The sequence below is a fragment of the Pseudopipra pipra genome, chromosome 6, assembly GCF_036250125.1.
Source record: "Pseudopipra pipra isolate bDixPip1 chromosome 6, bDixPip1.hap1, whole genome shotgun sequence".
NCBI lineage: Eukaryota > Metazoa > Chordata > Aves > Passeriformes > Pipridae > Pseudopipra > Pseudopipra pipra.
Genome location: NC_087554.1, coordinates 35,566,452 through 35,593,939, shown reverse-complemented (window position 1 = coordinate 35,593,939; position 27,488 = coordinate 35,566,452). Strand labels below are relative to the sequence as shown.

Sequence of the window (27,488 nt, the reverse complement as noted above, 5' to 3'; positions counted from 1 at the left end):
GCCTGGAGAAGAGGAGACTGAGGGGAGACCTCATTGAAATCTACAGCTTCCTCATGAGCAGAAGAAGACATGCAGGCACTAATCTCTTCTCTTTGGTGACCAGTGACAGGACCCAAGGGAATGGCCTGGAGTTGTGTCAGGGGAGGTTTAGGTTAGACATCAGAAAAAGGTTCTTCATTCAGAAGGTGGTTGGGTGCTGGAACAGGCTTCCCAGAGAAATGGTGACAGCACCAAGCCTGCCAGAGACCAAGAACCATTTGAATGATACTCTGAGGCAAATGGTGTGACTCTTGGGGATGGTGCTGTGCAGGGCTAAGGGTTGGACTTGATGATCCCTGTGGATGCCTTCCAACTCAGCATATTCTGTTGTGCTGTGATAACTGCTAGCTATTTTCTTGGTGAAGGTGAAATCCTAGAGAGTGTAAGTCTTAAGCTAACAAGAAAGCTGCATTACCAGTTGTATAATATGTCACTTCTCCCCCAATAAAATAGAATTTTCATGTTCATAAATGAAAATGGCTGAAGCACAGTGCTATCATATAATTTCTAGAAGATATAATCTGGGGGCAGATTGCTTTTTAACTTCATAGTGCTTCTTAGATCAAAAGAAAGACATTTAGCTATCTCTTCGTGGTCCTGTGTCTTAGTTATCACACTGTGTCTGTTGCTATCTGTCTGCATAGGTGCTGTGCTGTGCCTCTTTCTACAAAGTTCAGATTTCTGAAGGTCAATTACCTCATAAACAGTACAGAAGATGGTACTGTTGCCTAGGGGTTGTACCTGGTGACTACATTTGAAACATTAGTTGTATATGGGCAAGGAAAGTTAAAGAATTTAAATTGCAGAATGACTGTAAATATGAAATTAGTTGTCTCTTGTGCCATATAGATGATTCTCATACACTAAGAAGATCTGTCCAAGGTATCTACAATTCTTCTCCAGGAAATAAATGGATCCAGTCAGTGTTTCTAGGTTTTATACATGATGTGGATCAGTCAGCTACAATGAAACCTAGGAGAGTTAAAAAGTGATTTTATTTCAAAATACAGGATTTCAGATATCTTCTAACTGACATTTAATAGATCACACAGATTTTACTATATACCTCAAAAAAGTGAAGAAAGTACATTTTCCATTCATTCCCTATTAATTTGGCAAATATTTTGACCTAAAAACATTCAAGAATGTTTCAGCTCCAAGTTAAAAATACTGTGTGCTATGCTTGCTGTATTCATGCTTAATTAGATGCTGCTATTTTTCGGTTTGTGGTTGGCCCGGCCACCTGTGAGAGTTTATTCTTTTCCTGCCAAGTTAGGAGAAAACAAGCACTGATAAACGAGAACTTTTGTCCTTGAAGGGAGCATTTTGTATAAACTATATTTAATTGGTACCTTCCTATTGGCTGATGGCCTTTCAAGGGCATTTGTAGAAGAAAGTGAAGAGGAGGAGGATGAAGTAAGCCCCCAGACTCTTTTAGGAAAGATCCCCTGAGGTGCAGCATGCAGATGCGGGGTCATTCCAGAGTACCCATGCAAGCTCAGAAGAGATACCACTTACATAATGGGGGGAAGCACTGAAGGCCTCTATCTGGGCAGTGCTGGCCATACCTGCCCAGGGCGATGTCAACAATTAATTGCATAATAAGCAGATAGCTCGTGCTGGGAGCGACCGCAAGCTTCACATCAAAGGACAACGTTGCCTTTTGCGGGGACGCCCGCTATCTTGTGAGCCTGCCGACACTCCAAGAATGCAGCTTCTGCTATGGGTAATTTTAGGCATTCTGGAGTCAGTAACAAAACTTCATAAGCAATGTCTGGGTGAGATGGGGAGCTGTACTGAGGGCTAATTTTCCTCCTCCTTCCTCTCTCTCGGGTTTTCGTTTTGTTGGCCACCTCTTCGTAATAAATATTGTTTTCGTTGAACTTTCAACAGTGTGTGGTTTCAGTTGCAGCATCCTTCCCTGCTACACTTGCCCTTATACTTTCATACACACTCTTCTTATAAGAAATATTTATTTTTTTCTTTTTTAACTTTTATAATTAGAATCGTTGTTTCATACAAGTGAGTTTGAGGTGCAGTTCTCAATTCTAAGCATTCAGTAGGTATGCACTTCCTTTATAGCACCTTTTCTTAAGAAGCAGTAAGTGTTGTCTAAAATCTTCAGTTTTATCAAGCATTAAAAATACAATTCCAGTTGACAAAACCTTCCTTTTGAAGTTTTTGCAAAGTATGCTTACAGCTTCCTGGGAGGGGGGCAAACCCAAACAGCAAAACCAACACACAGTAGCAGATTGAAATACAAGAAAATGCTTGTAAGTCAGGGTTATGAGTGGTTCAGTAATTCCAATATGAGCTATAGGACAAAATGTCTTAGAGAGTAAGAGGTTAATACAATCCAGACAAAAAACTCTATTACAGATACACAGCCATCTCCAAAGTCATTACCGCAGTTGCCTGAGGTGTCTGCCAAGGAGCCAGATGTCAGTCCTCCAGAACTTAGTGTGTTATGATTGTCATTTTATCTAAAGAAGAAAGAAACATTGTGTTTAGATACAACAAATTTAAAGCCTAGCCTTAACAATATTCCCAGTTTGCTTTATAAAATCATAAAATGTGAATTTCCAAGGCCATCTTTAATGCTCAGGGCATCTGGTTTCATTCAATTCAAGAGATAGCATTATTTTTTAGCAAATAGCAGAACATTTACATTAGTTTTGTTTCTCTTGGATGTATAGACTTGTATGCATAGAAACTCCCTCATATTTTCATACTACATCCCAGGAGAATGTAACATACACTCTTGAAGTCATGCTATAACAATGCCAAACTGACAGACTGTGGCAAAGCCATTATGTTATTAATTTAGTAAGCAAGGACTAGGTTATTTATATCTTTAGTTACCAGACCTCTTTATAATTGTGCAGGGCTTGGGGATAGTGAAAGGAAATATGGATCTTGATGCTTTGGTTTCTAAAACTGAAAATTAAACTCCAAATAAACCCTAACATTAATCCAACAGGAGAAACCAACTCCAACTGAAAAAAAAAACCAAACAACAAAATTGGCCACATTGTCACCAGCTTTTTTCTCAGTGCTGCAGGCTCTGTAGCATTCAGGAATGTGTGTCTTACAACATTTTTCATTTAAAAGGGTGTTTTCTGTTTGCCATATCTTTGAGGTCATGGCAGCATCCAGAATAAACTGGTAAACTGGTCATTTGAAGTTCTGGATTTCCAATCCATACTGTAGCACCAAACCTAATCCTAACACATAGATAAAATTAAAAGCCTCATTTACACAAAATAAATGAGAAAAGATATTAGCTTATATCAGAAAGAATGCTGTTGTCAGCTGAAGCCAAGGACTTACATTTTCTATTGTTCTACTAATGAGTTTTCTAACTATAAAACGAGGTTAGGGTTTGGGATTAGTGTTTGGAATTTATATCTATCTGCCTATTTTACTGCTTCATGCTATACATCCCCAAATAAGGAAGAGATCAGATATTGATTGGCACCAAGAACTTCTGTTATTGTTTTTAATGGTGTTATATTTCTTCTAGTTATAGCTAAAGTTAAGACAAGGGCAACCAGACAAGAGTGTGCATGCTGCTTAAAGCCAAGGATTTCTTTTCTTCTTTCAATTGGTCTTCTGGGCCTAGTTCAGTCTGGGAAAAAAAGAAGTCTCAGGAACACAAATTTTTAAAATCAATTTTTTGTGGACTCATAAAATAAGAAAGAGAATTAGAGGTCCTTTTGCTGTGGTTTTTTTTAATAAGACTTGATGCAAACATTTGGATATAAACAGACTTGGTCTTATTTTAAAAATGCCATAGAGTGAAAATCACATTATGACATGTTTTAAATGTTTTATCTGTTACCCCATCACATCTTGTGGTTTTGTGTCATATATTTTCCTTGAAAATACTGAAAGTCAAATGTGCGAAGAAGAGGGAGATGCATGTTCTGTGAAAATGATATTTGCTACTGAAAAGAAAGAGATTGAGTGGTATGGAATGCTCTGAACCTTGATGTTTGTTCAAGCTGTATTTCTTGGCAGACCAGAATTTACTGATATGATAGAGCTGCCTTAAGCAAAGGGATCATGAACCTATATTCTATTCTGAATGAACACAGCAGGATTTAAACATGCACATAAATCATGATGACTAAATATCAGTGACTAAACTGTGCCTGTGAAATATATGCACTTATGTAAAAAGGTAATTGTGCTGAATCCATGCATATGCATGAACAACTGAATAATTGTATGTGCAGGCTACCACCAGTGTGTGAAATTACCTGTTTTGCAAGTGTAAATTAGTGTTTTGCATGCCCATTTACCTGTTTGCTGTCCTTATATTTGTTGTGTTCAAGTTAACTGACTGTCTGATAATTTGTGTCTTAGGATACAAACAAAAGAATGAAAGAAAAAAAATAATCTTAGGAAGAAATAAAAATGTAAATCTTTGTCATTCTTATACCAGAGATGTAATATTCATGTCATTGAATATTTGCAAGATAGATTTGCAAGACATATTATAATCATATAGCGTTAATGCTACCCTCCATAATAGCCAGTGCTTCAGAACATATACATGAAGATTGATGTAGTAGTTGCACAGTTCAAATAACTGAAGATTTCAATAAGAACATGACTGTCTTTTTAATGCTAAATTTTTAAAATATACTTCATGTAGAACAAAGAGAACTCAAAATAACTAAGATACTTGATGTAAAAAAACTCCATGAAAACTAAAAAAGAAAGGTATAGAATACATTTGTCTCTGAAATACTCTACAATTGAAAAATATTCTATAATCCCTAAATCTGCTTTTTATTGACTCTGCAATTTATCTATTACATGTAAGTCACAATAGCACGCATGCATTTAAGTTCCATTCTCCCTGGCATTACAGCAGTTGGCATTTCCAGAGCAGAACAAAATGTTAATTTCTAGTTGCATTCACTTTTCTTGGTGAGATATTAATGCATTAATGCTATCACCTGATCTGCAAGTAACTATACACTACTATTCCAAGGATCGCAGCACTGCCATTTCTAGTTCTCCTAGTACTCTTTGAAACTATTACAAAATGCGTAACTAATTTGCTTTAGATGTGACTGTTAGAGTTCTCCTCTGAAGACAGTGAGAACTACAGCAAGCTACGAATATAAATAACAATTTGGAAACTAATAACATTCACCTTATGTTCTTCCTGTTGAACTATGTGGCAGCATTCTTACTTGCAAATCCTTGTTGTATTCATTCAGGACAATGAATTAATTGATGTTGAAACAGTCTCTTATTTATTTCTCTTACAATCTTATATCCTCTTTAAATATTGAGGTATCAATATGCCTGACATAGCTCTTCCCTCTCCCCACAAAACAGGATTAAATGGCATGATGAGCAATGCCCAATTACCAGTACCAGCCAAAAAAGAAACTTCTTAATTTGTTCAAATTTCCACAAAAACAGACCCTTGAGCAAAACTTTATGGACCTATCTCTTAAAGAATATAATACACTGGAAAAAGCATCCTAAATTTTTCCTGGGTGTAGTAGCTTTGCCAGTGCTTCCCAGCTTTCCCAATTGCTTTTTCCAGCACTTCTGTGTTTTTCCTGAACCTATGTAGAAGGCAGTTTTGGAGACAGTTTAGCACAGGCCGTATATGAGAATATCAGTGCTGAATACAAAGAGTACCCTGGGGAGACCGTAATCGTTTGCATGGAACTCATTCAAGGTAGAAGTATTGAGCCCTGAAATATTCTGTAGGCCCAGGGTTCCTCGTTCCCTATGTTTGAAAAGTCCAAATCAATGAGGAAGATTAATTTTAGGTGGATGAAAGGAAATAACTTCTTTCTCTAGTAGAGAAAAAGAGAAGTTTGAGTCAGGTTAATTGTCTATAAACCTAATAATGGTGTCTAAAATGCTGGTAGTGGTTTGTAAACTGTTACCTTTGTTCATAGCTTGTCCAGTAGTTACGTGTGTATCCAACATAATTGTGAGAGTACCAAAGATAAACCAAGACCTGGCAAACTACATGAAAAGCTCTGTGGATGGCATGTTATTGTTTTCTGTCATTGAGATGACCCTTTTACCTAGACATGGCACTGACTGAGCCATCCATTTATGTTTCTTTAAATAATCCAAGTATTCCTGTTCCTTGCTAAAGCCTGGAGTGGTTCTTACAAGACACTTAAAACCCTCATTTGATAAGCTTAGAAAAATAGTGCAGAAGACATTTATAAACCTTAGCTGGGTATTGCCAAAGATATCCCTGGGAAGTCCAGAGCACGGATGGTCCATCTGGCACAACTCAGACATTCACTGTTGATATGGAATTCAAGGGAAAGTATTTCCATTTGAGATAACTAACAAGTGTCTTCCCTCTCCTTCCTCCAAATTCTCAGTTGCTAATTCTCTAGACCCATAGAGTACTCTGTTAAATCTGCTTACTTCTTCACTGTCTGTTAAATAAGAAAGTAAAATTGATCATAGTTTAGCTATAAAATAAATTATACAGTAAATCTCTGTTCCGATAATGTGAAATTAAAAAATTAGTTTGTTTATGATTTATTTTTATCATGCTTTTAATTTGTTGGTGTATAAAATTGTTGATAACAGTATCCTGTTTACTGAAAAGTATAGAATAGAGAAGCCCACACAAATGATGATAGCATCTTATTACCATTCAATTTAGTTTAATGAAAAGTCCTGCATCAAAGGGTCTAACCCCAGAGGATTTTCCAAAGTAAGATTTATTCTTTTCTACTTTAGTCTTCTTTTTTTGCCCTGAAGCAGAAGAGGTTTTGGATGTTTTTAGCTCTGCTGTTGTTTCACTTGTATAATGTATATTATACCTTTGAATGACCTCAGCATTGTCAAGGTTTCACAAATCTTGATTTGAGCTAACTCAGCCACAAAAGTATCTGAAAAAATAAATTTTTAAGGTTGTAACAAACATTACATTTAATGAGTACAGTGCACATGTAATGATGCACTGAATCAGTGTGAAGCCTCAAAAAATTATTTCTGTTGGCACTATAAAAGGAATGCTATTTTTCTTGTTGAAATACCATTTTTCAGTTACTGCATGACTGATGTGGTAATTATCCCCTACACCTGGGATTTAAATCCAATCCTACAAGCCCATTTTCTGTTTGCAAGCTGTCAGACTGATGCATAGTCTTTGTTCTTATCTGGCAATAGGCGAGGAATCAGTAATTCAGAAACAACAAAGCCACTGATGGGTCATCATGTAATCTGCACTGAAAATTGCAATCTGTAATGAGATTGGAAACACAGATGAGGAGACTAAAACTGATTACTTGCTCTATCTAAAATTTTCAATTTTATTGCACAAATATGATCAAACTAGCTCATAAATTTGGGGATTAGTTGAGAAAGAGTAAAGATTACTTTTAAATTAGGTGAAAAGGAGGTAAGTTATTTAAATGTAAATTATTTGTTTTACAGTGATATGATCCATCTCCAAGGTGATTCACATCTTTACATTATTTTATTCTCCATTTCAGAATATGGTATATCTGAAATTGATGAGTTGATCAGTCAGAACTAGTGTACAATACTCTTTTCCCTTAAAACAACTATAAGCTCAATAAGGAAAAGAAGAGAAATACTGAAGTCAGTCAAATTTTTTATTATAGTCTTGGAAGGCATGAGCTGCTTCTCAGCAAAATAAACTTCACAATTTGTTAAAAATATAATGTTCCTGATGTTCCTGACTTCTTTAGCTCCCTGACAGCAACTTACGGGTAGGTGTTAAATTGTTGTTTTCAACTCAATACCACAAATCGCCGTTTTCTGCACTGATGCGATTATGGCTAGTTTGGTGAAGAGAAATAAATTACCGTAGATATTTCCAATAGGGTTCTGACCAAGTATGTGGCTGAACAAAGGAAAAAATACATGATTTTTCTAGTTATACAGGACATTGGCTGAGACATTCTTTTGTTCATACTTTCTTGAAGGAATCTTGTTCTTTTCTAATGTAAGTGTATTTTTCTTTTTTCGAAATGTAATCTTTGGCCCCAGAAGATACTGTGAGTTCTGCACTAGTGTTCAACATGTACAATTCCATTTAATCTAGAAAAGATAGATCTGCCTAATAAAAGAGAAGCCAATCTATTATATTTGTGACAGAATTGGATAATCAGTCCAGAAAACAGCTTAGAGGCACAAGAGCCATTCAGAATACATATTTACTACAATATATGACATGAATAGATCCATACCAACTGTTTAATTTATCTTATTCATGTAGATATCTTCAGTCATGGTCTGAAACTAATTTCAGCTTTATTTTATTTTGTTACTTTGTTTCATTATTAACTTTTGTCTTTCTTGCATTAGGTTTATAGCCAGTAATTCCCTTTGGAATATATTTGCCAGCAGCCAGAGTTCTTTAATGGAGGTCTGCCATATCTTTGTGTGAAAATGGTTGTTGATGCTCTTCAGTTCCTTGCCCATAAAAACAAGGTCCAAACACCTCTAGCGATAAAAGTCCTTAAAGGGTTTAAGTACAGAGACATTTAGTTCATAAGTCTCTAACTTGTTTGGGAAGATGCCAAGATGACCAGTTCAGCTGTGGTGGCCATATATTCTAGCAGAGGATAAGGAGACCATAGATCAGGTTTCAGTTTTCTTCTGGTTTCCTTTCAAGCGAACGCTTGGCTTTCCTGTCTTCTCCAGCTGCAGAATGAGATAAGTCGAAGGTGATACAGTATATGGAAATCAGAAGAGGAAATAAATTATTATAATAAATAATTGAACCATTGTAAAAATACATCCAGAATATTTGCTCATATGCTTCCTGCCAAATGGGAACTTTTGGAGTCCTTTATTTTTGCCTGCTATTATGTCAAGGACTGAAAAAACATACTGTCCTGATTCATTCCAGTTCTTCAAATTAATCCAGAGACTCTTACTATAATAGAAAATATAATAGTAAGTTGTAGATACAAATGTTATAATAAGCAGCTATATTTTCTCCTTTAAATCTTCACACTTGATATGCACTGAAGATACTTTACAGTGGTCATTCTTGAAGTGCAGAATTACTAAGCTTTAACTGTGAAGTCTTTAGTCTTAAAATTTTCATGCAATCCAGAGGCTGATTTGAGGAGTGTAGCATTTGAATGACATGTGTACAGTGTTCCCAGTAATGAGTTTACAGAAATATTCCACAAATTGCCAACACCTACAAAAATGTATACATGCATAAGTATACAATAATGCATACAATAAGTGTACTAATCTGAATAGGTAGAGTGTATGTGATAGATTACTGATTTGAGTAAATTATCACATAGTTTCTATGCTGAAACATATTGACTTTGTACTAGTGCAATCAAAATGTCAAAAGGCAGACAGAGATTTAAATATATTCCACAGATCCTTACTTTGAGGCTTCTGAAGTACCAAGTGGATAGAACTGCCATAATTCCAAAATAACACTAAAAATTAAGGTCTTATTTACAAACTAAATTATTCTACCAAATCAAAGAGCCATAGAAAACATAAACACAGTGAAAATAAATGTGTAACTCATGCATGCAAACACTTGAAAAATTCCATTAACATATCAGCTGTCATTTTATAATTTTAATGTTTGTAATTAATTCATTACTGTTCATGCTGAAAGAGTGATAAAAGGATCATCTGAATGACTGTGTCCTAATTAACTTTTGTTTATCCTTACGCTACAGCCCTGCATATTAGGAATTATTCTTTTCAGTAACCATGTGTATTTTTAACTGAAAACTGTAGAAATAAAGGAAAAAATTTGATGTCAAAAGAAGGAAAAATGTTGGGACTAACTAAAATTGATCTAACAAAGTATATAACTGCTATATAAAGACAAAGTATTTGATAGATACTGGAGAACAACTGAGAGCACACTGAAAAATCAGTGGCAGGAAAAGGGAATAAAATATACTAAATTAGGAATATTTCTATCTACAAAATGCTATAAGCATATAAAAGAAATATAGAATTGAATCGTCAGTAACTGATACATTCTTGACTGTTTCAGAAAATCAAGGTGATTTAATTTTGTGTCTGTCATGCATAAACAGAAACACACTATTTTTCTTTCAAAGACAGTTTTTGAACTTGAGCTACCCACAGACTTCCATTACGTGTTCATGTGCACTATTATGTAGTAACAGTTAAGTGGGACACATATATGTCAGTCATTTTCTATGTAGGTATTAATGGTGGACTTGGCAGTGTTAGGTTTACTGTATGAGTTAGCCATAAGGATCTTTTTCAACCTAAATGGTTCTATGAATCTATGATAAGTTTTACACTCCCCTGCCTTAGCATCTGGAAATTCTACCACAGTGTCCTGAATATTGAGTCCTTTCAAGACCCTATATTTTATGCAATTACTTTCAATACTGCTTTTGTTTTGTTTTTCTTCACCACGGAAACACATACTGAGTAGGCTGTTTTATCTCACAGTATTTTGTTTCATTTATCCCTTGCCCAGTATTTTCATTATCCATTCAAACAGTTCATAGGCTTGCCAAAATTCTCAGCACATATCTGGTTTGGCAAAAGAATTTGAATTCTTCTACCCATCTGTTGTTTGTAGATCTTATAATTGCCACTTAATCCTAAAGACCAAATATGGTCAGTATGCAATCGGATTTGATGCTTGAGATCGTCTGTCATTAATGTAAAGAATGCAAAATTTAAGACACAACAAACATAACGGGAAAGTTGTACTGGTCTGCACTTATGATTCGGGAGGATAAGAAACAAGATGGAAAGAAACGCGAATGTTTCCATCCAAAGAAAATTAATTATAGATCACGGTAGAAAAAAATTGACTTTTACTGAAGAGGGAAATCTTAGGTGATAATATCAAGAACATAGAGTAAGATCTTAAATTCATATTTATTTTCAGACCTTAGTTTTCAGAAAACCTATGTGTTGTAAACGCTGCTGAAGGATGTATCCCACTGCACTCTTCTTTTTTGAAAAGATGCTGTTAATGGTGTTTTATGTCAAAATAAAAGGTATTCTAGTTTTTATACCTCTTACCACTAAATGTCCATGAAAGTCTTTCTTTTCACAGTCTTTCACAGTCGCTTAAACTTCTGCTTTAGTAATGGTGTTGAAAGCTAATAGGTAGGTTTGTGTATAAACATACACCAATTTATTTTTAATATTGGAAGAAAAAAAGATTAAAATAAGTTTCAGTGATCACTGATTATAATTCATCATCCAAATGATAATAACACATATTTTTGTGTCGAATCAGATTTTGTAGATTATTCAAGATTTATCCATGTTTCAGATGGACAACAACATCTAATGTTGTTCTCCTCTTGAAGAAATATGAATAATCCCAAACAAAATTTTACAACTTAATGTCTTAGCTAATTTTACAATTTAACTAATGTGATAGTGCAGAAAGAAAAGCCAGCAGAGGTCTAGATGCTGTCCTTGTCATTTTGACATGTAAGTACTTTACTCCAGAATATGTGCTATTGAAAATATGGCCCAGATTAAAAAAATCAAACATATATTTGCTTTTTCTAGAATATTTGACATACCTTTGTGTAAGTTTCTCATTTTAATATAATCTTGTTACAAAGCAGCAAGTCTTAATTCCTAAAAAGCATATCTGTTTTGTAATCTGTTTGGATACAATTTATCGGAGAATGATTGTAGTTTGAAGGACAAAAGACAGCAACTTGTCAGTATTGCATTGTGAAACTTTGAAGAAAGTCAGAGTTCAGAAAGGGCTTTTTGCTTATTTGTTTTACAGACATAAAGAAACATTTTGCAATCCAAAAACACATTGTAGAAATGGGAAAGGGAGTTGATTATTTTGTCACTTAGTAATGTCATGGTATAATTATATTTTTCATTATTGCAACAGGAAGTCATGTTTTTGGAATTCATTAGTGATGAGTCTAGCCTTCATTTTAGAGAAAGAAAAATAAAAAATTGGGTACATAACAAAAGAGATGAGAAGAACTTGGCAGTTTCCTTGCACTAAGAATACCTTTAAATAACTTACTGGGAATTTTATTAAGAAATACATCTTGCAATTTGTCACAGAAATGTTACCTACAATGACAACAAGACATACCCTTCTCCCCAGCAAGCTTCATTTCTCTATCAAGGAATAACAATGCCTGCAAGGTATGAACAGAGCATTCCTTCCATTTCTCAACTCTGTCACACTCTTTTATGTTTTGTTCATAATGGCAGCTGTCTTGCTTGATGTATCGTATAGATGTTCTCACCTGCTTGTTGTGATTCAGCTGCTAAATGAGAAGAATGAATATGTATAATTCTTTCAAAATTGCATTATAATGACACAGTCTGGCATATTTTATTATATATCCCACTAGACCCTGATTACTTTATGAAGTTGGCATTCAAGTTACACTACTTGATTTTTGATAGCTCTTGCCAACTTCCTCAATGTAAATGATAAAAGATGATAGCAATGGGAAAAGTTTCTAAGTATAGACTTAATAGAGGGGTAAGGAATGGTAACATTTCATTCTTTGTCATTCATTAAGACACAATAAAAGTTTGCTTTAACATGTGAGAGTTTTTCTAAACATTTTTTTTTAATGCCTGGGTAAATGACAGGAATAGTTTTGTCTTAAATATGTGGGAAATCAAACATTTCAGTTTTTATTTCTTCACAGGGATTTCTTCTGTTTTCCAGTACTTAATTGTCTACTTTGGTGCCATGAAAGTATATTGTGTTAGTAACTCTAGTTTGTGATTGTTGTACCTTAACACAAGTTAGCAACCAAGCACCATGCAGCCGCTCACTCACTCCCCCAACAGTGGAATCAGAGAGAATAAGAAGTGTAAAATCTAGAAAACTTTGAGATAAAGACAGTCTAATAGATAAAGCAAAAACCACCATTGCAAGCAAGGCAAAACAGAGAGTTAATTCATTGCTTTCCATGGGCCATCAGGTGCTCAGCCATCTCCAGGAGAGCAGAGCCCCACACCGAACGGTTACTTATGAAGACAAACGTCGTCACTCCAAACTTCTCCCGCTTTTTCTCCTCAGTCTGATATGCTGAGCATGATGTCATATAGTGTGGAATGTTCCTTTGGTCAGTTGGGGTCAGCTCTCCTGGCTGTGTCTCCTCCCAACTTCCTACTGCTCAGCAATAACAAAAGGATCTCAGTATTATTATCACTTCTAATTATTATCACTGTGTTCAGTGCAAATCCTAAACATGGACCCATACTAGTCACTGTGAAGAAAATTAACTCTATCCCACCAAAAGCAGGACACTGATGTTTAACTTTTTAATGATTCTTGATGAAGCCATTATCTCTTCTATCCATCTTTTTTTTTAACTCTAGTTTTATTTATTGTAACAGGAAAGTGGAGTACTTCATGAGATGTTTACAGCAGCATTTTAAAAACAACCCTTCTGAAAAACAATCATTAGGGGTTTAGTGGTAGTAATAGTAGCTGGTTTGAGTATTTTTTAAATTTCATTTGTTTTAAATCATTAATTTAAATCCCATTGGGCTGGGATACAGTTAATTTTCTTCACAGTAGCTGGTATGATGATGTGATTTGGATTTCTGATGAATATGGTGTTGATAAGACACTGGTGTGTTATCTGTTGCTGAACAGTACTTGCACAAGGTGAAGACCTTTTCTATTTCTCATGCTGCCCCACCGCTGAGTAGGCTGGGAGATGAAAGGGGACACAGACAGGACAGCTGACCCTAACTGTCCAGAGGGATGTCCCAGACCACATGAGATTGTGCTCAGCAATAAAAGCCATGGGAAAGAAAGAAAGGAAGAATGCTCAGAGCTATGGTGTTTATCTTCCTAAGTAATCATTATGCGTGATGAAGCCTGAATTAGTGAATGGATTTCTTGGTTTGTCTTTTTTGTGTGTGTGTGTTAGCACTGCTTTTTCTTTACCTATTAAACTGTCCTTGTCTCATTCCGTGAGTTCTCTCACTTCCAGTTGTCTCCCCAAGCACAATATACAGAGTTTAGCTGGCTTCAAATCCAGAGCACTGCTTTGAAAGAAATAGCTAACATATTACAGTCTCTTATTACAACTGTAATGTACAAATATATTAAGAGGCTATTTCTGAGTAAAATAAGAGTTTTACATTGTTTATATATTTGGCCTGTGACCTATCTTATGTATCTCACTGCCATACAATTATTAAAGAAATTATGCATTTAGGTCCCCAGAGAGCATGTGCTGTCTCTCAGTAACTGTTGTTTGACTTCTGGTTCAAAAACTGCACATTTTGTACCTTGAGTATGAACTAACATGCTTTCTATTAAAAGTTTTCATTTCCATACTGTATTATACCTCAAGGGAAAAAAATATGTTGAGTGTTAGCTTTACAGCTCCCTGTCCAACACTGGAAAGGTAAAGGGCTATTTAAGCTAATAGACAGCAAATGCATAACTATATATATTCATAAACACAACATGAAGTAATGTAGTCTATTATTTGGAAGAAACCTTCTATTTACCTAAAGAATAAGAACTATGAAATAGCCTTCTAGAGTGCAAAAGTGGCCATGAACCTACATCACCGCAAGGATCACTTCTGATGTTTTGGCCTTCTTTTCCTATCATTCATTAAGCATTTACTATTATCTTTTCTTATTTTTAAGCTGAGTCAATGTCCTTTATTTCCCTGGTAAACTACTTTGATTCTAATTTCAAACTCATTGCTGATCTGTAAGAATATCTGACAAACCTATTCAATGGTTCCAGACTTTATGGATAGGGATTTGGGTAAAGAAGTTTGTTGGCTTTATAGGGTAGCTGAATCTGACCTGCACTAATGGGAAAACACCTAGCAGAAAGCATATGATGGTGTAAATCCACTGAGGATGACATAAGTCCATCAAGACATAAATAATGCTGGGATTGTATATTGTAAATATACAGTGCCACTAGACAGAAGAATTATCAGACAATAAAGTGACTTTGAACTGATTTGGCTGGATAAATTTTTATGTTTTAAAAATATGGCATCAGAAAAAGAATTTCAAAAATATGCTGGGAATTTGTTGGGTTGTGAGGGGTTTTTTTGTTTTTAGAAATTGCGGGTGGGCGGGTATCACAGCTGTTTAGAACTGTCAGCACTCTTCACTTCAGGAGTCTGTACATTATGACTGAATCAATACATCCAGGAGAGAGATATAATGTGCTCCTGGATTCAAAGCAAATTTTAAAAATCTCTGATTTTTAGTGCACATTAGAATACTTAAATAGGAGATGGAGTGAAGATCTTAAGGTGCAGTTTATTTTCATTGGCATTTAGGCATCACCTCATTTCTGCCAAGATTTATGCATTCTAAAATTTCAGTTTTAATCTTCATAGTAGCAACTATTGTATCACTTTGTCTTTTGTCTGATTTTATAAGTAAACTATTTAGAATCTAGCCTGATACAAAATTTATCATCAACAAACTCTTATTCTTTCAAGAATAATGACAACATTTGTCATCTGCTAGAAGAACTTTGAGCAAAATCAATCACATCAAAGACAATCCTAAAACTTCTTCAGAAATTAAAGCCTTTGGGAAGCTTTTTTGTGATTTCAAAGCAACAACTCCATGATTTGGTATTTTTCCATAATATGCTTTCAATTGTCCATCCATTTGCCCTAAACTCTCCCTTTCCTATATAGTTTACAAAGAACAAGGTTTGTTGATGAAAAGTAAAGAACTCTTCATTTTACCGGAGTCAGAAACAAGATATGTTGTAAAAATTAATTAAAACATCTGTACCAGCACTTTGAGATTAGTATTAACTTTATTTTACACAGAAATTAATTAGAACAATAGATGGGTAAGAGTCTGTTTCAGCCCACTCAGATTAAGAAAGGACGTTGACCAAGATCACGTAAAAGTCACTGTCAGCAATGGGAAGAACACTGTTTCATGTGTATACCACTATAAAATAAACCAAGCTATTTTTATTTTATAGTGTTTATGGAATGTACCTCACTCTTACTTTGTAAAACTGTTACAAGTGTCAGAAAAAATCCAATTCTTTAACTTTGTCTTGGGAAAGAAAATGTAACAATAAAAATGTGTTCAGATTTGTAATTCTGATGCCAGTAATGGCTAAATGTGCTGCTAAAGCTCAATATCCCAGGGTCTAGAAGTAACTTTTGAAAACTGTGACTCAAAATCAGATCTTCTGCTTCACGTTCATATGGGAGAAGGCTACAAAAATCATTTATTGCCTAGTTTTCCTTTCCTAAGTACAATCATTATTTCTGCAGTTGTATACACCCAGATTGAGATGTAAAGAAAACCAACTGTATTGCATTCTTTCTATATCACAGCACCTCCTATCCAAGTCAAAAATACACATTTCTTATGAACATTATTTTATGTGGCTGTTCTTTCACCACTGAAGTCAAGAGGTCTTAATGTCATCGATTTTTATGTGACAGGATACAGTTCAAGGATCTGATCCTACTAATCACCTGCCCTTTGTATACATGTGACTAAATCTGCTTCTTTGAGTAGTTTTACTATAAACTTATTTCTGTTGCATGGTGTGGTGGTTTGGAGCTGGCTCCTTGCCAAATCCCCAGTACCACAGCAGAAGCTTCCCCCCAAAAAACCCAGGGAAAAGAGGAAAAAAAGACTAAGAGAACCAAAATAAGAGAGCTAAAGCAATATATAAATATATTTACACTTATATTACATTTATATACAAAGACTATATACGCATAAGAAAGAAACCCCCAACACCCAAAACCAGAAAAAACTCCCAGATATACCCAACTAATAACGGATTAACAAACGAAATCTCAATACTTTCCTTGAGAGAACAGAAATGTCTCGGTCCACTCCACAATCACCACATCTCCCTCTGAACTCAGAAAGAAGGCAGTGGCCTTTCGACAAACCACAGGCCCAACACCCCCCACAGCTGCAGGAGCCACCGTGAGCTGTTTTCTTCAAGTCCATCAGAAGAGAAGAAGAAAGATCCTCATCTCTCCTTCTTATTTATACCCTGGCTTCTGTAAAAAATTGTATGGAATACTGGGAACACAGGGTACTTCCCTGGTTACAAGCTGGTCTCTGGGAAGGCCTAAATTGAAACTATCATGCTTTTGTAAATTTTCAAGGTTTTTTTCCCCAGTGCTTCATACTGAGCATGCATATTTACTCTGTACTAACTATTTTGGTTTCTCTAAAAAAGCCTCTGACTCTCATTTCACTATGTTTCTCTGTCTTCAATTTATCATCAGCTTATGATGTAATTAGTTCATGTATTTCCTCTTCAACATCATTAATCCATTAAATCCATTAAAGAATGGCCTAATTTAACTATCTGCTGTATCCCAATAAATGTAGCCTTGCAATTTAATAGTGATTTTTTTCTACATGTTCACTTTTTACCCGTCATAATGTTCTTTGTAATATTTTACATAAAAAATGAGAGAAAATTGGTATCACAAATCCAGATATGTGTCTAGATCTTCACTTAACTATCTGAAACTGCTTTCTGTCATATACTCTCTCTTTTATTCAATTTAAAATGCTGAGTGACTGACAAGATCTTTCCATGAGTCCATTTTACTTGCTTTTTTTGTTTCTCCTCCTAGATAGATATACTAGCATAGACAAGCTACTGTAAGCTCAACAAAAATCAATGAAAAAATTTCCACTGTTTTTTTATTAGGTCTTCATGGTTTAGTATTTGTTCTATTATTTCAATAGTAAAAGTAAAAGTTTACTAAAGAGACCATTGTGCAATATTTCATGTGAAAAGACTGGAATGTTTGCTCCCCCAGCCCCTTTTAATAGCTCCTCAGTAATTCCAAAGTCTTCAGGAAAAAAACTATATTGCTTATATAGTTGAGCAAATTCATTAACTAATACTTATAATTCTTTGAAACATGTCATGCTTAATGGATAATCTGATGCTTAAAGACAAATTTTCTGATGGAAAATGAACTAAACCCTTCCAATTAAGAAAACATTGCAGAAAAGGTCTTAGGTTTTAAACCGAGGAGAGAAGCTTACAGAAAACTGAAATAGCATGCAATAAAATAAACTCAGGCAGGTTGTTAATCTTGAGTAAAAAATGAAAAAAGAAAAGCATGTTAAATTTGAATGCAAAATATTAATATGCTGAGCATACAGAAAACTTAATTTATGCCATTTGGTGATACCATTCAGTGCTAAGGATGATAAAAGACTGTTTTGTAAATGACTATTTTGTGAAGGCTGAAAAATATAAACCCCCTACCCAAAAGAAGCCCAAGTAAACCTATTCTGTTGGTACTTCATGAAATTCAATATCTAATGAAAATACAAGACACTTCTTTTTGTATTTATCAAGCACATATATGTCAAAGAACAGTTTCACTTCATCCCCACCCTCTTTTGAACCTTGTTGACATTATCATCTATAAAAGCAAACATAGCTGTTCTTTTTCAGCCTGTTGTCAAATCAGCAGTTTGTGTAACACCCTGAAGTGCCACAGGTATGTTCACACTCAGTCCTTACCTCCCTAGGCTATTCCCCTCCTTTCTTCTGAGGAATGCCACCTTCAGTTTCACCACATCACAGCCCTGTATCATCCCTTCTTTGACAAGGAGATTACCTATTAGCTGACCTACTGCTTAAACAAATTATTTTTTGCAATATTAAACATGAATGGAGAAATGCACCAGCTATTTCTGTCAATTGAAACCAGGTAGACATAACCATGTAAGCCTATGATACCAAAGAATGCTTTACCTGTAACATTGGATTGACTTTTTCTTTCCCCACAAACATGAACCTCAAATAAGATTTACAGATGAAGCAAGGAATTGTACTGGCTTACTTTCTTTTTCTTTTACTGTCAGGGTATCAAATTCATCCAGGCAAACTCAGGTTTAAACCACATCTTTACCTGAAATTTAATTGCACAAAATTAACCTCAAAAATGCATCTTTTCAAAGTGCTCCATTATAAATGTACACATATCTCTCCTCTCTAAAAATACACAGTTTCTAACAAGGAGAAAATTCTGTGATTGAAATGGCTTAATTTTTTCCAGCCTTATGACTACCTGACATGTTACAGTAACACAATCATAGTATGTTGATATTTTCTGAACTCCATTTTCATCAGAAATTCTGTCACAGAAGGAGCAATTCGGAACAACTGTTATAATACTGTTGAGGTTTCCAGGACTGAACGTATTTCAGTTTCTTTCATACCCAGAAGAGACCAGTGGCTCACCAATAATTGAAATACCAGTGATACTCATCTGTTTGCCAATCTGCAAACTAAACAGAAGCTTAATCGACTTCTGTTATGCCAGTCTGTTGATGTTTTTGCAGCAATGCAAAACATGATGTGAACTGGCAGTGATTCACCCATTGGAAAGAGGTTGAGCCAAACGTCACTTTCTGCTTCTGGCAGCAAACCAGGCTGTTAATATGCTTAGCTTCAGGACAGACTAGGGAAAAAAAAGAAAAAGAGAAAATTCTCAGCTCTCAGCAGCATTTTACCAAAATAAAGTGTACCTTCAATAAAAATTAAATGTGTTTGTCCATTGATGTGCATGACTCAGCACATTCCTTTCTCAGATGCAGGTGGAACCAACATCCTAAGACTTGGAATGCATATGTGTGTTCTGTTAACCTTCCAGGATGTGTTATCACCCTTCAATGGGAAGAGTTTTCACTTCTAATGATGCCACACCATTGTCATTATCAGAAAACAGAACAAAAGACAATTATTCTGCAGATAGTTTTTCAGGGTTGAAGGAAAAGGCACTGTTTTGAAAAGTGATAGTAAGCCAATGATGCCTATTTCTACTTCTAAATAACCACTGTTTCTGAATGCAGCTTTTCACCTGAGTTCAACTATTTCACCCAGATGATAATATTGTTTCATCATTTCCGTGGCTCTGCTATCAATATCTGTGTTACACACATCATGAACATTCCAATATATATTTCTTTTATCTGGACTTATGATGTCTGCTTATCTTTTTAAACAATAAAGAATAAAGCTTTAAAGATTGTTTGCTCTCATTATCTGTTATGTACTTTAAAAAAAAAAAGGGGGGAAGTCCAATTTCAAGTGTTTTCCCAAATGTTACTCTGAGTTAACACTTGTGTTTGATTTTAGGCAAAGCAACAGATACTTAAACAGAGTCAAAATGCATCTGAATCAAGGCCTTATCTAGATACAGGTACCATACAATTATCTGCATACAAACTATGTTGAGACAGAAAAGTAAGCTTCTCACAGACACCATTCCATGATTCTTTTGAGTATCATCTCTCCACAGCTCAAATCTTGCAAAATTAGTCCTGCCACAACAAATTTAATTTCAGTTAGATAATTAGATTTCATGCATCAGGGCATTATTAATTACTTTTTAAGCTGTAGTGTGGACAACTCCCTAGATCCAGTAGCTGATCACACTGATCAGGTATTGACTGAAACAGCTCAGAGCAGACTGACTCAGCATAGCATTGAAGGATAATGTTAAACTGGAAAACTGACCCAGGTTACTATACAGCTGTGATAAAATAGGTTATTAACCTGGTTATAATTGATAAGGAGTATTTACTAGCATAGTCAAACTGATTTTTCCAAATCAGTTGAGTCACTGCCCTTTCTAAAAACGCTCTCAATGGATATATGGATTGAGACGGTCTTTCTTGAGTATAGGCATTCTACTTATACAGAAGGGCTTTGATACATATAGAGTCACAGAGACATGTTGCTCTTAAAGTAGGTAATAAATATATTTCAAGAATCTAGTCCTGAGATCAAATATGCCATTTTTACATTTGTACATTATGTGTTTACAAGTACCACAGCGGATAAACCCCTTTCAATAAAAACCAGGGAGAAATAGAAATATCTTGCAGACTGCTAGATAGTTAGCTATCTCTTCTAACACACTGCGAAACATAAACATCGTATATTTTGAATTAATTTTTCAATACATACAAATGTCTGCTCTATCCAAATATTCAATCCTTTCATAAAGTAGGTGTTGTTTTTATCAACTTATGATTTCATAATAATAATCATACACATCCGTTTTAGACCCTGTGCTCTTCAAAATCTTCGTAAATTACTTGGACCCGAGGACTAGAAAGGATATTAAGCAAGTTTGCAGATGACACAAAACTCAGAGCAGTTGTTGACTCCCTCGAAGGCAAGGAAGCCCTGCAGGGAGACTTTGACAAATTAGAGGGCTGGGCAATCACCAACCATATGACATTCAACAACGAGAAGTGCCAAATTCTGCACCTGGGAGGGAGTAACCCTGGATGTACGTACAGACTGGGGAATGAGATGCTGGAAAGCAGAGCCACAGAAAGGGACTTGGGGGTCCTGGTTGACCCCCAGCAAGCTGAACAGGAGTCAGCAGTTCCCTGGCATTCAGGAGGGCCAACCCTGTACTGAGGGGCATCAGGCAGTAACTGTCCCACTCTGCTCTGCACTGGTGTGGCCTCACCTTGAATATTGTGTGCAGTTTGGGGCACCACAATATAAGAAAGATATTAAGTTATTAGAGAGAGTCCAAAGTAGAGCAACAAAGATAGTGAAGGACCTTGAGGGGAAGCCGTGTGAGGAATGGCTGAGGTCATTTAATGTGTTCAGCCTGGAGAAGAGGAGACTGAGGGGAGACCTCGTTGCAGTCTACAACTTCCTCGTGAGGGGAAGAGGAGAGCTAGACATTGATCTCTTCTCTGTGGTGACAAGTGGCAGGACCCAAGGGAATGGCCTGAGGTTGTGTCAGGGAGGTTTAGGTTGGATATTAGGAAAATATTCTTCATCCAGAAGCTGGTTGGGCACTGGAACAGACTCCCCTGGTAAGTGGTAAATGGTCACAGCACCAAGCCTGACAGAATTCAAGAAGTTTTTGGTTGATAGTCTCGACCACATGGTGTGACTCTTGGGGATGGTCCTGTGCAGAATCAGGAGTTTGATTTGATGATTCTTGTGGGTGCCTTCCAATCACCAACATATTCTGTGATTCTGTGGTCATAGAATTTTATAAGTAATAAACCTTTTTATTATATTATGTATTTATATTTTATTACAATCTTATTAAAAATCAAATTAATATATATTGGAAATCTCTAAAAATATGTAGTGGATTTGAATTTACTGCTTATCTTCTTTTGATATTTGAATTTTTTCTAAGTAACTTGTTTCCTAGGAGCTCAACTCACTCCTGAAATCTCACTATTTATTCATTATTGAAAAAGTGAATTAAAAAAGCCATTAAGAATCATGTTGCCTGTCTTAATTCAAAGCCTTAAAAAACACATTTGGTCAGACAAAATACAAACATTTAATCCTTTTAGCACAATTTGACATTTATATTGTTCTAAACAGAAAAAGATCATTTTTACCTACTGTCTGTAAATATTATGTTAGTTAGAATTAAACTTTCTAAGCTATGCCTGTACTAGTATAAACTACATTTTCAAATAGACCTAGTCAAAATTTCTTTTACAGGGAAGGAAATTAGACATGTAAGGCACACCAAATGAGCTGAACTTTGTTCTCAGAGAAAATTGGTTTTTCCTTTTCAATTTCATTTCAAAGAGATCTGACAACTGTCACTTTGAACAAACTTTAACAGCACAATATCCTTTGTGCAAGTTTCCCCCTGTCAGGTTTTCCATTCCAGCAGGAACTTAGAACAAAGTGTAGGCTGCCCTTTGAGCTGCAAACTTCGTCAGTTGAATGAACATTGGTATAGTGCAGTGAAATTGAGGGCATACTCTCTCTGTGAATCTGAACAGTGTACTCACTCAACAAATATAACTTCTCTATCTTTTACAAGAATAAACTTACCATCCGTCCCTTCTTGCATTTTTCCTGTTCTCCTGTGTTTACCGAAAATAAAAATCATTTGAAAATCCCCTTGGTCAAACCTAGGCGGGGTAGAAAAGAGTCTTGATTGCCAACACATCTCTCTCTTTTACAGTTCCTATACAGAATGTATAGAATAAATCTGAATTAACTCTTCAACATTTCTAAAATCTATCTATGGTCAAAATGTTATTTTTCTTTTAATTATTTTCTTAAGAAAGCTCTTAAGGTAATTGACAAATAAAATTTTAAAAAAGTATATCTTTAGAAAATTTAAAATTCTCTCAGAAGCCACTAAAATTAACCAATTCAAGAGATGAATCACATTCACGTGGAAAAATTGTGTCGTCTGTACCTGACTAAGACCAGTGCTGTTACATATTCTTAGACAGCTGCACTCCCTTTCTCAGGAATGCTTATTAATGACCAGGTTTGAGAATGCTCTTTGGCATTATGCATAGTCAACACACTGTGACATCTTTAAGTGAGACACAGGAAGCAATTCTACAATATCTCTTCCAGCTTTCCTTCTATACCCGAATCTCAGATAATAGAGTCAGGATGTTGTTTGAAAAGCTTCATTAGTAAAAGGGAAGCACACAAAGAAACACTATTTATGTGATCAGGTCCTCAGTGGATCTACATTCATGAGAGCTCTCCACAAATAAAATACAGTGGGACATTAAAATAAAATAAGTTTAGGGCACTTACAGGTTTGGATCCTTGAGTTCATCCAGCACTTTCAAACACAATTTACAAGGCTCAATTGTTCACTAATTTCAGTCACCAGAACAGGTTGCCAAGTTGTGGAATCTTCATCCTTGGAGATTTCAAAAGTCATCTGGATATGGTCCTGGGCATCCTGCTCTAGGTGGCCCTTCTTGAGCAGGGAAGTTGGACCAGATGACCTCCAGTGGTTCTTTCAAGCTTCATGAATTCTTTGATTTTGTGGAGAAAAAAAAAAGTTTTAATCTGCTTTTTAACACGAAAAGCCAAATTAGCAAAAAAGAAGAGTCTAGTTAGACTCTAATTAAAACTAAAATTAATAATGGTAGAAAATCTGCAAATCTAGTCACTGTAACTGAATGGGGTTCTGACATTGCAGAGCATATACCCAAGTGTTCTTAGTTTTGTCATAACTGCCAAACTGAAACATGGAATTTGGTGTACTGTAATGACAATTTCCTGAAACACCTGTTTGTCTTAGTGGTATCTGTCAAATATCAATAGCTAAGTATGGATCTGTTTGTGAAAATACAGAGAGTTTGTGGCTCTGACTGCCCTTAGGAAGAAAGCACATCTCAAAATCAACATTTTTATTTCTGATTTGGAGCTGTTCCCTCTCAAATTCTGGTTTGGGAAGTGAAAATTTTCTGTCAGGACCCAATTTCAGTTGTTATTTTATCCCTAAAGTTTCAGTAACATTTAGCTTTGAAATTTTATGCCAAGATCAACACTGCTATCAAAATTCCGTTCCTGATAGTTTTGTTTATGTTAAAAGACGCACCTTTTCATCTTGGCAAAAATTTTTGTGAGAGGTAATTTAGTATGCTTGTTAGGCAATACTGACAAACTCAAATGTTCCAATAGTATAAGTGAAACCTCTTGAATCTTAGTAGTTGAAATAACATCACCACTCTAAATACCCTAAAGCAGGATCATTTCAGATTCTTAATCTGTATTTGCATTTAAAGGGACATGTTTGCGTATTTCAGAATGAACACAGAGGCAAGAGGATAAAAATAGTCAAATGTAAATTTACCTACATATTTCTTCTGATTTGGAGAGTCTCTTAACTTTGGTGGCCTGCATAATTTATATATTGTTATATTACATGCAGTATTATTTCTATATTATTTTCACTCTTCAGTGGTCCTCCATTTCCTTATACCCTCAGTTCCATCACCTATTTCCCACTTTCTGCTTTAAATTTTAAAAAGGCACTCTATTGTCCCTCAGACTAAGAATGAAAATCCACACTGCAGTGGTTCCTTCACTTGGTGTCACTTGATTATTTTTTTTTTTCTCTTCTGTGGGGTCAGAGGCCCCTACTCTTCAGGAATGTAGAAATGATGATACTGTACACAGACATTCATTCTTTGCCAAAGAAATGGATCAGCACAAACATTTTTTTAATCATAAGTTTCTTAAATGTATATAGGTCCTTAAAAATGTCCAAATACATTATAACCATGTAAACATCAGCATGTTTGTTCCCTATAATCTCTGGTTGCTTTAAAGTCTGAACATATAATGAAGACTGCAGAACAGCTACTGGTGTTTTGAGAAATTACATTGGGAAAAGGTCATAAAAGTTACTGAAGAAGAAAGAGAAATAAGAGTATAGTGCCATTTCAAGCTTGTATAAAAGGCTAATAATTGTTTCTGTTCATTTTGTGTGCTTTATAGATAGATTCTATGAAGAAAAGAATGTTTACTCAGAGAGGGATAAGAAGGGGGATGGGTCTCATTTCTTTATTTTTGTTCATGTCTGTGTTCCATTTTGGTACTACATTCATGCAGTGGTCATTTATTAGCATTTATATAGCTTGCTGTTTCAAGACATCTTGTGGTCAGTCATTGCATTTAACAAGAGTAGAGCTATTCTGTGCTTTGAATTCTTCCATTAAACCTAGAGTTTTGTTTGAAACATTAAACAGTAAAAAACGCAGTCTGAAAATTAATGAAAGCATTTTCTTCATGTTTGTTATGTGCTTAAAAGAATGCATTAGCTGACAAAAAAAAAAAAAATACCTAAGATACTTACCTGAAATCTTGCCACTAAGAAAAGACGAAAAGGTGGTATGATTTAAAACATTATAAAACCATACAGTGTAGTCAAATTCATTCCCAGAAAATTTTACTGAAGTAAAAGACAGATAGTAAAAAAGATTCAGTGATTTACCTGTTTCACAACCATCTGGCATTTTCTTTCTGCATCATATTATTGGTGCTAAGCCAATTATATTTCAATTTAGATGGCTTGTGTATTCTACTTATATTTACATTTACATTCCATACATTATATTTACATTATATTTACATTTTGTTATAGTTTGATTCTGTACAACACTGATTATATTATGACTAAAGCTGTTCTATTTCTCGTCCATTACACATCACAACTTCCTCCATAGGTTTTGAAAACAAGTGTTAACATCTTAAAGAAAATGGAAGAGGTTTTTCAACAGGACAAATATTTTTTAATTATTATTATTTTATTCTGTTGACATAGCAAATATTCCTTCTGTTCAAACAGTGGTTATTTCTGACATTGAACCACATACAGATATCATCACATGTTATGGCAATCTGCCTGCATGGGAAAAAGAAGAGTTAGAAGAGCAAGAAGGATAAGATCTGGCCTGTTTGCATCTTCAAAACTAAGACATCTCAAAGACTTTAATCTTATTCTCTATATACAGCGGGCTTAGTTGTACTAAAGAAAATGTGTAGAAGAATCTCTTGATTTCTTCCAGAGCCATCCACTTAAGCAGCATTGCAAAGTTCTGGAGGAATTTATGGATGAAAAAAAAAATTGATTAAACTATCATCTCCTATTAAAAAAGAACATTCCTCCATTTTACCACTAGTTCCAAAAATACCCCTTCTCTAATTTTTTAGGAGAGAATTTGCTTTGAAAAATTATTTGAAAGTCTATGAACAGACTTTTTACAGAAGTTTTGAGAGAGAATTTATTTCCCTCTATAGATTATAGTTCTGTACATTGGTATATTGAAATAATACATGACAATACCACCAGAACAATTTTTAGAATGACAGGTTCATAGCTAAAAACTAAATTTGACCATGATTACAGAGAGCCATAAATCCACCAGATTTCTTCAGAGATAGTTTTGGTGACAAGGAATTTCTTCATAATTTCCTCGAGTTATACAAGTTATATTCTACTTAAGACCTTTGGGTTGCCTATTCTGATGCAAAAGACAGAAACATAGAGTATACAGAAATATAACCTTCTGATAATACTCCACAATGAACTGCACTGAAGGGAATAACTGCAACTTCTTTCTGTACTAAAAGCCCCTTATTGTGAAAAGCTATGCGAACTTGTCTTCAGCGTCATTGCTTGGGTCTCTGTTCTGGAAGTAATATTATTATGGATCAACCTCATTTCTTGACATGATGTATGAAACAGCAATGCCATGGAGCACTGAGATAAGAGTACATGAGAGTACAACAGAGAAAGATTTGAAAAGACTGCATTTATGCAAAACCTATTCAATATTTACCAAGGTTAGAACTGTGTCCATAGAATCCCAGAGCCATATATCTGAGCAGGAAAAAAAGTCAACATCAATGCTAGTTCGCTAAACTATTTTGGTTTTTCTAAACAGTTACAACAATATACAAGATAGAAAGAAGACAGGAATTTTAAACCTTAGTCAGTCACTTCATACTGTTGTCCTTTCTCATTAAATATGCTTTATTAGTTAATTTAAAACTCACTATACAAAACTGACTAATAATGATATATTTTGTATACACCACTTAAGAGAAAGTTTGGATGCACATAGTATTTTATGTTTATGATCAGATCTTTCAAAAACTGTTGAACGCTCATATCTTCAAAGATACTTAA

At 35.1% G+C, this 27,488-nt stretch overlaps 1 long non-coding RNA gene across 3 annotated transcripts in view; it reads right to left on the bottom strand.

Annotated features, from left to right (window-relative positions):
* Positions 1-1,015: 1,015 nt before the first annotated feature.
* LOC135415956 (uncharacterized) overlaps positions 1,016-27,488 on the bottom strand; it is a 153,267-nt gene continuing 126,794 nt past the window's right edge. For 2 of the 3 annotated variants that reach the window (XR_010431361.1, XR_010431362.1), the window contains exons 6-10: positions 23,597-23,823; positions 22,868-22,947; positions 18,870-18,938; positions 13,031-13,174; positions 7,647-8,949 (exon numbers count right to left, since the gene is read on the bottom strand). This is a non-coding gene — a long non-coding RNA (uncharacterized LOC135415956). Of the gene's footprint in view, positions 2,523-7,646; positions 8,950-13,030; positions 13,175-18,869; positions 18,939-22,867; positions 22,948-23,596; positions 23,824-27,488 lie in introns of those variants that run through there. The other variant, XR_010431363.1, reaches the window with a different exon arrangement.